This window comes from Hemibagrus wyckioides, linkage group LG22 (assembly GCF_019097595.1).
Source record: "Hemibagrus wyckioides isolate EC202008001 linkage group LG22, SWU_Hwy_1.0, whole genome shotgun sequence".
Classification (NCBI taxonomy): domain Eukaryota; kingdom Metazoa; phylum Chordata; class Actinopteri; order Siluriformes; family Bagridae; genus Hemibagrus; species Hemibagrus wyckioides.
Genome location: NC_080731.1, coordinates 17503675 through 17520517, shown reverse-complemented (window position 1 = coordinate 17520517; position 16843 = coordinate 17503675).

The following is a 16843-nucleotide window of genomic DNA, read 5'->3' as shown; positions in this document are numbered from 1 at the left end:
GCCTTTTCAAAACTATGGGCATAACTGATTGTATGTGGTTAGATATGGACAGCTTGGAGTACTTGAGAAAATAAAACAGGCCCTCTAGTCATATAAAATGATTAATGATGGCCAACTATCACACTTTTTTTGATGTTGCTGGTAAATTTCTGCCAACAATACTGAAAGAATTCTTATGTTGATCTAAAACCTATAGTCTATCTGTAAAGGTGTATGATAATTTTTTTATTGTTGTTACTGTTACAGATAGCATGTGAATATCTACAATACAATACAATTCATAGGTTGCAAATCTATAAATTTCTAGAGTCTGGAATTGAGGCTGGGTCCTGCATCCCATCTGCCAGTCATGTTACTGACAAACCTCTATCTTTACTGCTGAGAGAAAAGGATAAAAGTCATGTGATCTGGTTCAAAGGATGACTAAGTGTGGTGAAGATCAATTAAAAAAACTCATTGTGTGTGCAACTATGCCCCAAAGTGACCATATAATAATGATAATAAACTCCACTGTCAAATGAACATATGCACATCAACCAGGGTCCCAGGATTCCAAATAAGGGAACCCTGCTAGTTATCTGATGTTCAGACTAACTGCAAAGGTGTTTGGAAATGACCACCACACTCATACAGTAAACTACTGAAACCTGGAGAAGTTCAAGCATTGTGATACCCAACGAGAAGTAGCATCCTGTAGTGGCATGCCTTGGACTTATGTCCATGAGCAGCACAGTATCATCTGGGTCATCAGCCTGCCTGTAGGCCAAGCTTGATAATGTCCAACACCATGAGATTAGCACCTCTGTCTGGTTTGAATAGTACTGTAGGTACTGTTCTGGCCCTTTAAAAAAGATTGCTCAGCAGATTCCACTCTGTGAAAGGTCAATTCATTTTTTTGTCATGATGAGCCAACCCACTCCTTAGGACTAACTGGATTTGTGTTTGGAGATGACCACCACACAAATCCTCCAAGAAGCATGTTTGTAACCTTGTAGAACCTGGTGAAGGTGCACTGTTTTGCCCATGTATCATCAATTCTGATTTCTTGAAATGAACATGGAAAACTGACACTCTCCCACCACACATTAGGCGAGTCTCTGTTTCAACAGAGCAGTCTTTCCCCATGACAGATTAACAGTTGACCTGATGATTGAATTGCATCGTCTAGTCCAAATAGTCCTAGATGGCATGTACTGGACATAGCAAAGGCATGCTTAGCAGGATTCCCATTGCTGCAAGACAAACTGATTCATGATATGACTTTTATCAGAACACCAGTTTCAACCACAAGGTCACTCCATTCAGCCACCAGTGGAGGCAGTATGAACATATCACCAAGACCTGTATTTCTCCCACACTTTTTGCTGAAGTGACATTTTGGTTTGGCATACTGCAAATGCTCATAGGAGAAGGTATTAAAAGTCTTAAGTATAAGGGTGAGATTCTAGGCTTGGCTCTTGGGGAAGCTTTGGAGACCAACATAAAATAAAATGCAGCTCTATTAAAGCTACTGATTTAAGGTTTTCAGTGTGGTCACAGGGAAGACTTTGTGACGCTCCTTAATCTCAAAGGAGGAAGGAAAACTTTGAGGTAACAGGATATTACAACGCTAATAAACATTATAAGGCACATGCTGTTTTTTTAACACATCTTTAGGATCTAACTAGATCAAAATGGCTGACTAGATTCTATATATAATAATGTACTAGTTCTGATAGTATAAAGACCTTCAGAGACCTATTGTAACAACTTGCCACTTACATAGAACCACAGTCTCATTCTTTTTAATGTGCTCCCTGATTTAGCATACATGAAGCGTTTGGTCTATGCCTACTGCAGATTGATTTGGTTTACCAAGTTGTGGTTCAGCTGAAGGTGAGCCAAGTACTTGCAACAGACTTTGGTTTAGCTCAAGGCTACTCTTAATTAAGCCAGTTTAGCAAGCTAAACATGATTACTTTGCTTTACATCAACACACATTCTCTAAAAATGTTAGCAGTTTGCTAACATTACTGTAAACAATATTGTTGGAAGTGGTGCTAGGTTTGGATAAATATGTCTGACAAATAAATAAATCTAAGCTGTTCAGGGTTATGATGGATCTGGAGCCTATACTGGTAACACTGGCCAACGAGGCGGGTATACACCCTAGAGTGGATGCCAGTCCAGCAGTGGGAACAACACACACACACTTACACCTTGGTGCAATTTAGTGTAGCCAGTCCACATAGTGGTATTCATTTTGGAGGTGGGAGGAAGGAAACCCACACAAACATGAGAATACCTTGGAAAAACTTGGCACAGTCAGTTACTCCAACATAAGAGCAAACCAGGGACCCTGGAGCTATGAGGTGGTAACACTACCTGCTGCACCACCTAACTATAAGATACATACAGTATACATTATAACAAACTGTATTCACATTTCTAGAATAAAGAATATTGCTCAAACTAAGAATTGTTACCCAAAGATACCTAAAGAACCTGAAATTTAGCCAAGCATGTGGCAACTTTTTCAGAGAGGAAGAGGAATACAAATTCATTCCAGTTGCCTGTCCATCTGTATTACAATCCCAATTGTAAATCTTGATTTTAAAGAGAACCAGCTTGTGGTCCTCTGAGGTCATGAGGCAGCAAGCTGAACCCAAGCCAAGATGTGAAAATATTTCCGGTCTTAAGAAAACTTCACATTATAAACGTTCATAAGTGGATTAAAAAAATGATAGGGATTTGCAGTTTGATGGACAAATCTACAGGTAACAGTTTTTAAAAATCTTACTTACCCACTATCCTGCAGAGTTTCAAGATTCTGACACACCAGACACAGCACTTGAATGGCTTAATAATTAGCTGCTGATTTGGTAAACCTTGAGACTGTGCAGGTCAGAGCGTCACCAGTATCAGCTTAAGAAAGCACATTTTAGGCAATAGTATCTGCTCTTTCTCTTAAACAGCTCTTTGTTTCTTGAAGAATCACATTAGGGGTCAACTCAAGATGCACTACAAAGCCTGTATTCACGGCTTTCCGTAATTATATTTGCCGTGTCATGTCGGTCTGCAATTTTAGAAAACAAAGAAAAAAATATATGAAACTTGGTGCAAACATGTATCTCATCTTAACAACAATTAAGCTTATTTGGAATTCATGAGAATTCTTATTGAACATAAATTACCTGAAGTTTCTCAAACCTTTTGTGCGGGCTTTGTAACTTTGGTCTGGTCCAACTTCAAGCATATCCCAGCATGCTGCTGGCCTTGAGCCAGCCACTGTTCCGAAAACTGCTCTGCATTTTCTCCAGTGCCCCAGATTCCTAACATCTGCTCCCTATTGTTTCTTCTCCACGCCCATCTGTAAAGCTACTGTTCAAGTGCTTTTTCTCTGTTTCTTGAACACTTACATATAGGTATACACTTCCTGTATGTACAGAAGATAAATTATACATACCACTTTATTACACTGTTCAGCATATACAATATTGCTTTGGTGAACATCGCAATGTATTGTCTTTACCAAGGCTCCCTGCACTCAAAAAAGGAATTTTGCTGGCTGTTGCATTTACTTAAGTGCAACGTATGTTTTGTTCTATCTAATTTAATGTTTACAAAATGAAAAAATCACATAAGATTTGCTTGAAATTCAACTGCTTAGCTTTCACTTCATTCGATTTTGTCAAAATAACAAGAAACAATCAAGTATCCATGCGCTTCCTGGAAAATGCTTAACCTTATCGCGATAATATGTCCCGAGATGAGGATTTGAAATAACGTAAACAAGACACCTGAGGGAAGCCGTTGATGAGTGCACACATAGAAATGTATTTATCACCTACTTGTGAAATGATTCAAAATGCAAATAAAAGTACCGTGCCTTAATAATATCAGCTTATAGGCGGCATATTTCTCCGATAGTTTTATGTTATTTCACCTAAAATAATATTTTACTCAGGGCTAAAAGATGGCAACGTGGTCTACATAGGATTGTGCTAGGGATGAAATGATTTATTCAGTATGTACAGTCCTTTTGGTGCAAATTAACATTGCTAAATTAGATGCTTGTTTTATATTATATATATATATTTTAATTTTAATATTAATTTATATTATATATTTTATATTATATTATGCTTGTTTTCTGTTTTCTGTATTTAATATTTGCAACATCTGCTGATGTGTGTGTGTGATATGCTAGTTAACTAACATGTAGCTGATGCCAACAATTAGCTAGCTAGCAAGTTTAGACTTAGGTTAACAAACAGGCTGCTAATGTTAACGGTGCTTCAATATACTCGCAGCCTAAGCAGAGCAGCCATCACTCTGCCTCCTTTATGTGTAAGTACATGGGAAACTGACCGTTAGTTCCACACTGGAATGTGGATATGCAGCTAGATTCAAGCTGATGCTTGCGGTTGTGTGAACCGACTCTAAAGCATGAGTTTGAGTGAAGCAGATTAGACTTCAGCAGTTGATATCCACAGTGTAGAATGTTTGTTGCATCTTTGTCTGTCTTTAGTTTATTGAGGTAAATCACTGAACTCACCTCACTGATAAAAATCTTTCACAGGTCCATCTTGCTATTTGCAGTCAACACATTCAAAGGCGTTATACTGGTAAGTACTGTTGCATTTCTTATGCATCTGCATTTTGTGACTTAAGGACATTTAAATATGTGCATATGGAAATATCCGCATAATTGACATTGCTTTACTCTGACAAAATGTTTTAACAACATGAGTAACAGTTGCACACATTTTGTTTCATTGCTATTCCTTGTATTTTTGCACACAGAAGACATGAAGTTATTCGTGATGCACCAATGGTGGAGGATTTCATGGCAAGGTGGCCTGCTCTGTTTGAAGTCAGTGAGGTATGATGTCAATTATATTAGGTTTTACATCTTTATTTTGCTGTTGAGTACTTGACTGTATATTCACCTGTGCTTTATCTCCCTCCTACACTATCTCAGTTGTGTGACTGTGTCTGACTCCCAAATGATTAACATTTGGGTCTGATTTCTTTGTCCATTATTACATTTTAGATCAACGCAGAATTTAAGAGAATCACCACTGTCCCACTTCAATCCAAGTTTCTGTCTCAGCTGGACCTTTATGCTGACAAACTGATGAGATTAAAAAGAGAGGAGGACAGCTATAGGGGAAAGACTCAAAAGAATCAATGCTCAATTGGCTGATGTAAGTGATTCACACACTCATTAGAATTTAACAGCTTTTTAAAATATGAATATTTCTAGAATTGTAGAGAGGATATTTTAGTTGCCATTTATTACATTGGCAGGGACAGCATACAGATAGTACAGCAAACCAGGGAGTACAACAGTGTATTTATTTTTAATTAATGAACTTATTTTTTTTTAATTACATTTCTCTTGTTACTTCGGTGCATCTTTGTCTCATGGTATGTCTTTTATGTCAGTCTACTTTCTACATGAACATAGGAAGCAGATGAAAGCAATGCTAGTAAAAGTGTAAAAGTGACCATATGTGCTGTATTAAGACAAAGAATTTTTTTTTTTTTTTCAGTTTAATGATGTAGATGCTGGACAAACATGTATCATTAAAGGACTCTGTATCTACATGGGTGAAGACCCAGAAAACCTGAGATACAGAGTCTGTACCATACAAAAGGAAGTTTTTCATCAGGAATTCTAAAAAGTTTTTGACAAATTCAACCCTGCATCAACTAATTTAAACAGTTGTAGTTCATACTTAGCTATTCCTTTTGGTTCATTAATTCATTCATTGGTGTTCTACTATTCCTGGCGGGGGGTCATGGTAAATTTTTTATTCCCAGGCACATATTCCTGAGTGATCCCCACAGTTCCCAAGGCAACTGTAAGATATGAGATATCTAGTTGGCTCTGGGTCTGCTCTGCGGTCTCTGATACAGCTCTCCTGAGAGCCAACCAGGGGGCAACCTAGCATGCAGCCAGAGCCACCTCATCTGGGTGACTCATTTTGATTTGAAGAAGAAGCAGTCTAATTTTAAGGCTTTCCTGAATTGCCAAGCTCCTCACCTTATCCCAGAGAGTAAACCCCATAAACCTGTAAAAGAACCTCATATAGTTTTGAACATAAGTGAGGATGGAGACCTAGATTGACTGGTAAATAAAGAGCTTTGACAAATGCTTTTAATATAAAATTATACAATGAGTAATGCATCATGTATTACATTTTCAGATAAAGAATCCTTGGTTTTTGGAAATCAGTTTCATCCTTTTCATCCATTTGTGAACTCACTTGCAGCCTTTCTTCCTGAAACCCAGATATAGTGATATGTTATAAGTGATAAGTGTCCACACAAGAAATAGTGTGATAAATATTGTAACATTATAGAACAAGCAAATTTTACATCTAGCATGTGTTTTGATTTCTCTACTTAAACATCTAGACCAACTTGTTCCCCAGTTCACAAAGACCTTTTGTATGTTTATTAAATATATGACCTTTTGGATATTGACTGAACATTAGGCCTCTTGTATGTTATCCTTGTATTGCTGCCAACAGTTTTGCATGCTAATCGAAGGTCCAGTCGGAGCCCAGATCACCCGTGTCGATGCAGCCTTTGAAGGCTGATCAAATCTCGCAGGTGGTGTTGTGGCCTGCAAAAAGCTGTGTTGCGTTATGGGACAGTACACAGCAGGGTATTACATTTCTTTTGCCCCAAATTTAAGGCCCAAGTCACTGGATTCAACTTGGTTCTTGTATAAAAATATGATTTTTGTACATCTTGGTGTAGAATCATATGTGTTTTTTTTATGTTTATTATAAAATGGCATGTTTAATACATAATGTACACAGTACAGTCAACTACTGTCATCTACCCTAACCATAGAATATAATTATACTTACTGAACACTAACAATTTTAAATTTAAATTTTATATTTTTACAGGTTTTCAAGTGATCTGTTTAAGGAGGTGAATTTCATAATACAATCTATAACATGCAGTTTAGAAATCAACAATGCTAGAATCCAGAGGGTATGGTGTTTCTTAGGGTGTAGGTATGACAGACCCTACTCTGTGTAGCAGCTGATACCCAGGACTGTTGGTGCGAAGTTCAATCTCTGGGTTTAGGTGTGTGGAGGCCAGGATTGTGAAGGAAACCAATGACGGGACACTTGGCTGTTATTTCGAACAGCCCTCACCCTGTTGACAAGTTAAGGAGGGGACACCCAATCAAGGAAGGTGTTTCCGAGAAGGGGTTCTAACAAAAATAAATGGATCAATATAATAAGAGCAGAATATTTTTGTCTTTAGAAAAGAAGCTCCTGCCATTCATGACCCAAAAATGAACACAGATATCGATCTTTCAGATCTAATGTCATCTGTGCCACAGTGCATGGTAGGGTGATAAATGCTTGACTGTACCTTCTAGAAGTATCTGTACTTGTTATGTTTCTCTACTTAGTTATTTGACGTTTTTTTAGCATCACACGGAAAATGGGATGGGTACACTTCTGAGTCTAAATCCTTTCAAGGGTACATACAGAGTTCTGAAAAGCTACTTTGCCATGTCTATTTATAAAAGAGTTATGGTATTGGTGCCGCAGGGTCTTGCAGGGTCTGTGGTTTGGTTGTAAGTTCCAGCTACCGCCTGTGTGGACATCTGTATGTTCTTAAGTTCTCTTCAAATTGGAATACAAGTTTCACACAGAGATCATGTGAATTGTGTCACTGAGACACCGTGGAGTCTATGTATGAGAAAATAGATGAAACTGATGAGAAGCAGACTGGGCAGATCATTAGTTTGGCAACATGAAGCATTAAGTATTTGAGTCCTGTTGTCTGTGAACAATTCTGGTGTCTTTCTTGGACATATCCTACATTGTTTGACCCATTAATTTTTTTCCCCAAATGTTCTGTACATTTGGTTGAAGCGGCTTCCGAGCCTGTGAGAACATCTCTGGTCCTGGTGGTCTGGGGCTCACTTGAATCAAATTCTGGTGCAGCAGTCTGCATCAGGTGTTGAAGCTGTGAATGGCTTCTTGTGTTGCATACCAAGTAATGTAAATGCTACAACTTGTTACATTACTTCCTGCTACTTTTGTGACAGCATGGAAAGGGTTATAAAGGTCCTTATGGATATTTAAAACCAGACTTTCATAAGAATAGCTTATCTTTGTGGCAAAAGCTTGCACTGAGAACACTGCAAAAAAATGTGCATCTTATGATGACCTGCACGGCTAACAATTTTTCCGAGAATAACCCCACCCCTAAACAAGCCCAGAATCAGACTAAAGTGTTAGAGCCTGTGAAAATGCCCTTAGTGAAGAATGACTATGTAACTTTTGAGACATATCATTTGACAAAATTGGTTATAGACTTTTGGACATTACATTAGGTGCCTTCTCACATTGAAGTCTTTGCTAAATCTTTTCAAATTACACGGTTTGTCACGATATTTCCTGAATTGTTCCCAGCTCTAGACACATACTTGGCCCTGTCAAATTGGATCATATCTTCCTCAAGGACAGTTGAGCATAATGCTGTCCTCAAACGTGATTTTAAAAACAGTTAATGTATGCGGTGTGTATGCCCTTTTGAGCTCACATTTTTCCTTGGCACATCATTGGGGTGCTGACATCCCGAACTTTCTGCTGAAAAGAAAAGAAAACAACAGTTTTTATCCACTCTGTAATTCATTCATTACTGGTTGGGCCTTCTCATCGGGTTGGATTTACTTCTATTGGTCAGGAGCTTTGATGGTGGTCCAAAGTCAAATTCCTGCTATGACTGAAAACATGCCTTCCCACGTCTTTGAATATATTGAGGCTTCACTGACATTGTGCACTCCCAGTTGAAATGGTTTTTCCTCTGCACATTCAAAAAGAACTTATGCTAGTACAGGTCTTTGTACTCGTTTACCTCTGAATGTTTACCTCTATTTCTGAGACAACAATTCATAACAATTCATCTCCACAAAGTTTTCAACAGATTCTGGTGGAAAAGGGGGACAACTGTGTTTAACATCTACACAATAGCAAAGAAATTATTCGGATAATCTCGATTTAGATAAAAAATGGTCCAATCGAAAAGAAAAATTGACTCCCTAGGAATGGTTATGTCAAAGATGACTCAATCTTCCCCTCACTACAAATATAGATGCTCAGCCTGCACGTTTGGACATGTCTGAAGTTTGTTTCTTTAGTTTTGCACCAGAGCTACTAGGCTAAAACAGGTATTGAAATCAATGGTTAGCCTTGACGCCCATATCTTTATTAGTTCCTTTATCCTTTTGCCCAATCATCATACCAGAAAGCAAAAAAAGAATTTCCCCATACACAATTCAAGTTCCTACCTGTGTTTAGTTCCCATGTACTGTTTGACATGCAAAAACAGAAGAATAACTTTGCATATGCAAATATATCCACAGTAAACACAGCCTAAGCAACATGATTAAAACTATGCATTACACTAAAAGATCTCTTTTCTGATATAACCAAAACATATGGTAGCTATAACTCAAGTGAGCCAGTTATAATTTTATTTTATAGTGGATAAAATGCTTTTAAAAGGCACATACACTATATTGCCAAAAGTATTCGCTCACCTGCCTTGACTCGCATATGAACTTAAGTGACATCCCATTCCTAATCCATAGGGTTCAATATGACGTCGGTCCACCCTTTGCAGCTATAACAGCTTCAACTCTTCTGGGAAGGCTGTCCACAAGGTTTAGGAGTGTGTTTATGGGAATTTTTGATCATTCTTCCAGAAGCGCATTTGTGAGGTCACACACTGATGTTGGACGAGAAGGCCTGGCTCTCAGTCTCCTCTCTAATTCATCCCAAAGGTGTTCTATCGGGTTGAGGTCAGGACTCTGTGCAGGCCAGTCAAGTTCATCCACACCAGACTCTGTCATCCATGTCTTTATGGACCTTGCTTTGTGCACTGGTGCACAGTCATGTTGGAAGAGGAAGGGGCCAGCTCCAAACTGTTCCCACAAAGTTGGGAGCATGGAATTGTCCAAAATGTCTTGGTATGCTGAAGCATTCAGAGTTCCTTTCACTGGAACTAAGGGGCCAAGCCCAGCTCCTGAAAAACAACCCCACACCATAATAATAAATAATCCCCGCTCCACCAAACTTTACACTTGGCACAATGCAGTCAGACAAGTACCGTTCTCCTGGCAACCGCCAAACCCAGACTCGTCCATCAGATTGCCAGATGGAGAAGCGCGATTCGTCACTCCAGAGAACGCGTCTCCACTGCTCTAGAGTCCAGTGGCGGCGTGCTTTACACCACTGCATCCGACGCTTTGCATTGCACTTGGTGATGTATGGCTTGGATGCAGCTGCTCGGCCATGGAAACCCATTCCATGAAGCTCTCTGCGCACTGTTCTTGAGCTAATCTGAAGGCCACATGAAGTTTGGAGGTCTGTAGCGATTGACTCTGCAGAAAGTTGGCGACCTCTTCGCACTATGCGCCTCAGCATCCGCTGACCCCGCTCCGTCAGTTTACGTGGCCTACCACTTCGTGGCTGAGTTGCTGTCGTTCCCAAACACTTCCACGTTCTTATAATACAGCTGACAGTTGACTGTGGAATATTTAGGAGCGAGGAAATTTCACGACTGGATTTGTTGCACAGGTGGCATCCTATCACAGTTCCACGCTGGAATTCACTGAGCTCCTGAGAGCGACCCATTCTTTCACAAATGTTTGTAAAAACAGTCTGCATGCCTAGGTGCTTGATTTTATACACCTGTGGCCATGGAAGTGATTGGAACACCTGATTCTGATTATTTGGATGGGTGAGCGAATACTTTTGGCAATATAGTGTAGCAAGACCCAAGCAGCAATCCTGATCAAGTGATTGAAAAGTGACGTAATGGCTGTCATTCTGCTTCTGTCTATACAGCGCCTACTGTAAACACTCCCCCCAACCTCGATTCTCCACACGCCGCCTACAAAAAAGCTACGCCCAGGGCCAGGGACTGTAAATCACAGCCTCGCCAAGTCTGAGAGGGTGGATACTGTTTCCATTAGAGACCAATCACTTCTCCAATAAAGAAGGGCGAGCGGTAATAAAAGCACTCTGTTGGGCTATTAAGCAGTGGGGGATCAGAGCTAGTGGCACAAATGGTCATATCTCACCTTGGGGAAGAACAGAAGAAGACCAGCATTGATACAGTTTCTAATTTTGTAGAAGTTTGCACTTAAGAAAAGGATATCATGGCTTCTTCTGGGTGACACCAGGTGTACAGAAAAATTATAAGTCATTCTGGTGTTAGAAGAGTAAAGCCAAACACTGAATACTGGGATGAGCAAAAGGACCGTCTTTATTATCACTCTGATTACAGCAGATATCCCTGTGAGAGTAAACACTGAAACACTGGTGTAAACCCCAAGTGAATTAGAGCATCAGGATGATTCGGGGCAGACTGGACATCGAGTGGAGCCCCAGCAGTAGAATTGTGTCAGAATCTGGCACTGGAATTACATCTGGCAGCAGGAGTACACACAGCTTGACAGAGTACAGATTAATAGAGTTTGGATATTGGAGTTTGGAATCTGTCATAAGGAGCATGGAAGAACACTTTGCACTTACATACACATTTTGAAACACTTCTCTCATGGAATTACCTTGTATGGACCAGCGCCTGAGGTTCTTCTTTCTGGTTAGAAGGTTCAGACCAGGGCAACGACTTCGTTCTGGCAGAGCACTGAACATGCTGTACCTTCTAAGATGGAGATCCTATCATGTGTAGACTCGCAGCTTCTGTGACTTTCAAGAACGAATAATAGCCTCCAAAATGTTCTCATGTGGAATGTCTTGGGATATATTTTCCTGAAACTTACTTACAGCTGAAACTTAGTACAGCTGAAATGTACTTTATAAAATACGGCAATTCCAAGCAGTAAACACTTGAAAACAATTAGCTGGTGGTTGGCATAGTGGCCTTATCACTAATTAAGTCATTAAGATGCCTATGCATACAAAAAATGTGTAAACTATTCTTAATTATGCCTTCACACCTACGCTATATTTGGGCAAAACTATGTGCGCCCTTATTATCACACCCATATGTGGTTCCTCCTCAAATTGATGCCACAGTTCAAAGCCCAGAATTTTTTAAAATGCTTTTGTATGATGTAGCAGTAAAAGGGAACAATATAAGCAAATCTTTACGAAGTGAGTCTAGAACTCGGAACTCAATAATTATAGATAATTATACATACAAATACGTAGTTTGAGTATAGTGTCCAGCGTTTCATTTTCTTGTTTTGTTTGTCCATGTACAAATCATACCCAAAATAAATAAAATGAACACATGTTTGGTTCACCTCCTGCAATCGGGGTGATTCGTATCCAAATCACTCTCTCTGCAAAATGGCACTCAGGTCTGTTCAGAGGATGCTCTTGGATCAGTTGTTTGGTGCGCACCCGAGTGTGATTGCGGTGTTCTCATCTGCCAAAAAACAAACACATCTAGGGTTCTAATCAGACACGCTAAACACTGCGTATGTGAAAGCACCAAGACCTTTGCCAGAATTGTCCTCTACTGAAATATGTAATTTATTTTTTTAAACCAGTGTTTATATGACTAATGTGAATACATCCAATCGCTTGGCACCATACACCAATGACCTGTCTGAACAGTGCCCTTTTAAGTGGCGGATAAATGAGTAAACTGTAGCCAAAAGTCATTAAGCAAGCTCATTTTTGCCAACCAGGTTTGAAAAAGTATTGCCGCAGGATATTCTAGTTTACAAAATGGTGACAGACAAATTAAAGGCAAAAAGGGCCTGTTACAACAGTGGAGGAAAGGCTTGAAATGGCTTTTGTTTAAACGCCAAAACAGCATTGTATTGTTCTGGAATTTAGTGAGGTTTTCATTTGAGATGGGCTGAAGAAATAGAAGTTTAATGAACATTCTATCATATTTATCACAGGATGTGGCCTGCATATGAATATGGACCGATGCATCAGAGCTAAGAATGATGGATTTTGTCATATCGACTTTGACAGTGTGTACCATACCTGAACCACCTGCAGATTTCAGTTAGGGAAACTCCATTTCCTGTGCCATCGTAAATTTGAGATAATGTCCCTCTTTGGAAGCCGTGCATTAATGTACCACACATGTACCATACCAACTGTACTCCAGTTTATACCATCTGCAATTCTGACATAAGGTATTTGTGCTTTTTTTTGTTTTTTAAATTAACTTTAGAAACAATTTGTTAAGTGCGTTACATAACGGAAAGACATGTAGACAATGAAGTCTCAGACATTATGTTCCAAACAAAACACTACACATTGAAAGCATCCCTTCATGAATTCCCTAGGTCATGTTGAGAAACTCCTGGGCCACATAGAAGCATTACTTGGAGCCTAGCTTCTCATCTGCTAGTCCTTTTTTAAGTCTCTCCTGATTCTATGTTTTTTCACTCTCTTTCTTTCTCTATCGATGTTCATTTTTCTCTTTCGGTATCTGGCCGGCTTTAAAAGCCAGAGCTGTCAATCCATCAAAATTGTCTTTCGCTTCCCAGAGCATTTTCTTCCCCCCTACTACTCAAAGTCAGCCTGAATGGTTTTAATTTGGTCTTTCCCTCATTCCATTTTGTAGTCACGGTGGTCTCCTGTGCTCGATTTTGTTCGAATCCATCAACACATTCCAACAGGTTCTGTTATTTTACTGTCTGCGGAAACCTGCAGCTTCAACTACTTCAATGCTTTTCCAGTTCTATTAAATTAGAGATCTGGAGCTTTAGCCCAAACTTTTTTTTTTAAGAAGTAATTCTGGAAAAGCCTGGACTTTCTTTTCTTCAGTTATCTCTTGTGAAAATATGTAATTATTTTCACAATTTTTATCAGCTGTTTAACTCATCTGCGCTTCGAAGGCTTGTTTTGCCACTGGTCCTTGATCCTCAGTACAGAAATCCTCCAGGTTGCTGTCGCCACTTGGCCTGATAGTCTCGGTTCTTTTCCTCACAGAACACATAGGGGATAAAAATCTGTTACGGTGCTTTCGATTTTACAGCTGATTTACTGGAGGCATGCGAACACTGGCAGGCTTCGGGAAACACGTGCCAAGAATATCATGCAGGGAAGGTCTGGGATTTAAATAAGTCCATTCCAAACCTTTTAAAAAACAGTTTGATAGCGGAACATTTTTCCTCTTATATCATAAAACAATGCAGCCTTAGTATACATATTAATATACATATTAACATGTTATTTCCATAGGAAGTCCTTGTTTCTGTTGAAGAAAACAGTGTAGTTTTTATTTATATCTGATATATCATTAATCCTAAATATATTTACTTATTGACTTCATGGATGTTTCACATCTAAACAGTGCATCATCGAACCCTGACACTAACTGTACGTTATCCAATAAAATTATAATAAAAACCAATGTATAAATAGCTGATGTGAGCAAGAGAACAAATAGCCTTAAATAAAATGGGTTTACTGATTATGACATTACCTGGAGTTGACATTACAGTAATCCCCTGTTTATCACGTTTAAACGATAATCTGCGATACACAGATGCCACCCCCAAATGCTTGCTTTTTATTGTTTAAGTCATAAATGACCTTTCCACACCATTTAAACACACACAAAAACTGGGAATACCGGGAAAATCCGCAAAAAAAATTAGTTATGTTCCAAATAAAAATCCACGATATACCGGGACCGCGATAAATGAAAAGCAATATAGCGGGGGATTACTGTATCCTGGAGTCCTAGATGCAGTGGTTGAAAGTGCGGTCTATTAATATGGAAGGTGTATATATAGATAAATAGGTAGATAAATAGCAAAAGATACAGCCTAGCGATATAAATTCTATTGTCCTTTCTGTTTTCTGTCTCATTGGAATAAGAAAAACGTGTATAAAGCCTGGACTGTGTAAATGTTAAAGTGTAATAATATAGGAAATTGTTAAGCGGTCTGTTGTGTTTTTCATGAAAATAAAAAAAAAAAGTAAAAAAATTCCCCAGCTTGAAAATACTTTCATCTGCCCTCTGGTGTACATCAGGTCAAAGCAGGAGATGTGAATGCAATAAAAGTTGACATTAAAGAGCAGGCTGTCGACAGGTTTTTGACAAACTGCTGGCTGTCCTTGGTCGGTTGAACGCTGATTGTTTTAGTTCTGTTCTTCCCTCGAGGAAAAAATCTGCACTGGCTCTCCTTTATTTTACTGAAGATTTACTGCTCATTGCTGCAGAAGGCACGCAAACATTGCAAGGAATGGCACACATCGTAATTATATTGTTAGCAGCATGCAGTGAGATAAATATGTATGTTTTTAGTTTTAATGGAAAAAAAAGACTTGTGGAAAGTTTGATTTCCAGTCTTGCACCACACAAGCTAGCAGTTTGAGATGTTAGAGAATTGTTCAAAGAGTGATAGTTCACTTTTAGCATGCTTGCTGCATGGGTTGTGTTCATTTCCCAGTTTATTGCCCTAATATTATCAACCAATAAGAATCCAGCAGCTAATTCAGCAAATTGTATATATAAATGCAGAGGTGCCAATACTTACAGACTTTTTGACCCTTTTTACTTAATACATTTAAAAAGAAACATTTCTCAGCTAACATAACTTAATTATAATAGCTTTAATTAGCTGCTAGGTAGTTAGCAAGCTAGGAAGCAACAGGACAAATAAAATATGTTGTATTTTAGATACAAGATTTTGACTTGTGTTTAAAGTGTAATTTAGATACCCAGTAACAGCTAACACAACATAATTGGCTTCTCCTGCTAGGTAGTTAGCTTGTTAGCTAGCTTGGAAGAAGTAACATGAACAATAAAATACTTGTTATTTTAGAGACAAGATTTTGACTTGTGTTTAAAGTGGCATTTCTGCTAGTCAGTAGTCTCATCTAGATTTCACAGTTAACATAACTTAATTAGCTTCCTAATAAGCATAGAAAAAGCAACAGAAACAATAAAATACTTCATATTTCAAACTAATTAGTGAATTCGGCTGAGTGTAACAGTAGATGACAGAAAACCTTATGGAAATTTCGCTAACAGTTTGCCCAGTGATTTCATCAGTATAGTGTTTAGTGTCACAGTCCTCATAATAAATGAGTATGAAGTCTGTTCTTACTTTTTAGGGGATTTTTACAAATTTGAAAAGAAACATTCGTCCATCAAGGGTAATTTAAAAAACTAGCATGAGCTGTAGTGAGGAATGTGGTGCGATGGCTCTTGTGAAGTGATTCAAGCAGAGCCGTTACAACCTCTTAATGCTTTTAGAATACGTTTTTTCAACATTATACAGTAGCTTGGTAACAATAATGGAGTCAAATGGAAACTTAATGGAAATGGCATTAAACTATTACAGTTATTAAAACTATTAACTATTATAGGCATAGCTATTTTTTTTTATTTTTATGGTTTAATGTAAAATGAGATCATGGCCCCATGTGCAAACTCACAAGCTTCTCTTTTGTTTCTCTTTGTCACCTTTGAAGCTACTAAAAGTTTATAGTTTTGGATTTAAAATGCAGATCATGACAACAATCACAATGAGAGAACATTTTTAAGAGAAACAGAGCTCATCAGTGTGTTTACTTGGAAACTCTGTGTGGTAAATGCCGCTTTTAAATCTTTTGGATGTTTTTAAGATACACAGCAAAAAATAAAAATGGTTTTGTAGTCACTAAAAATTCATAATGTTCGTTTGAGGTAGTTTGCCCAAAGGTTTTGGTACACTGGTAAAATATAATAGGCCTAGTTATCTTTTTGGATATTTACTGAAATCGATAGACTTAGTTATCATTTTGGTCATGCTCCTTTTGAACCTTAATCCAGTGCTGGCCTTGCAGAACGGCACACTCCTGAATAAATTTCAGCTTGATGT